Consider the following 962-nt stretch of genomic DNA (forward strand, 5'->3'; position numbering starts at 1 on the left):
AAACGCAAGGTCTGACCACGGGGTGAAGGTTTGGCGACAGGCCGGTGTAACTTGGACCCGGTGAGTGCCGCGCTGCTACGCCCACCTCGGGACTCGGCCATGAAGCCAGTGCTGAAGCGGTCTCATATGAAGCAGCCCCTAGCTGAAGCTGCCATATGCCCCAGGGAGCCTCTGAAATAGTTTCAGTGGGACCGCTGTCCTGCCCTTGAATGAATTCAAGCAGTTCAGCACCGACCGCATGCGAATGCCCTGTTCTCTCAGGGGAACAAGGGCTGCCTCCGCAACTTACGTGAAGACACGGGGCAACAGGGACAGCCCAGAGGGCAGGACCTCGTACTGATATGCTCGTCCTTCGAAGCCTCCTGCTGGAGGCTGCTGCGGATGTGGCGCGGGAGCAGAGGCGGATGCAGAGGGCCGCCCCCGGCGACGAGCAGGCTGGGGCGCTGCGGCCGGTGGACGGAGGAGGCAGCAGTTGCCCGTCAGGGCAGGGTGTCACGACCCGCCTCAGTCTGCTTCTGTGTAGCCAAGAGCTGCTGGGCCAAGCTCTCGACCGCGTCGCCGAAGAGGCCGGTCTGGGACACAGGGACATTAAGGAACCGAACTTTGTCAGCTCTTAAAGAACTTCCGGATCATGACCACCCTTGTGCAGGTCCCTCAGGGGGGGGAGGCACAGTTCGCCCTGCCGGGTGGAGGCAGTATTAGGACACAATTGCATCGCAACCGACCGCTCCATTCTGCCTCCGATGTAGTGATCGACATCCAGACGTCGGGAGGAGCACCGAAGGATACCACTGGTATGCTCTTTGAAGAGGGCCCAGCGTGTTCCTTTGGCGGCTCAACTGGTTGCGAAGCGCTAGAGGAGCGATGGTCCCCCGAGGGGGGGTCCCCCAACACTAGATCGAGGCAGAGGCAACGGAGCTCCGCCCCCCTGGAGGAAACGGAGCCTGGCCCGCAGCTCCGAG

General features: G+C 62.4%; 1 protein-coding gene across 1 annotated transcript in view; it reads right to left on the reverse strand.

Moving 5' to 3' along the window:
• Positions 1 to 962, reverse strand: part of ptgfrnb (prostaglandin F2 receptor inhibitor b) — a 69,156-nt gene that overhangs the window by 64,507 nt on the left and 3,687 nt on the right. The window lies entirely within an intron of this gene.

The sequence above is a fragment of the Sinocyclocheilus anshuiensis genome, unplaced genomic scaffold (assembly GCF_001515605.1).
Source record: "Sinocyclocheilus anshuiensis isolate Anshui unplaced genomic scaffold, SAMN03320099.WGS_v1.1 scaffold175, whole genome shotgun sequence".
Taxonomy (NCBI): Eukaryota; Metazoa; Chordata; class Actinopteri; order Cypriniformes; family Cyprinidae; genus Sinocyclocheilus; species Sinocyclocheilus anshuiensis.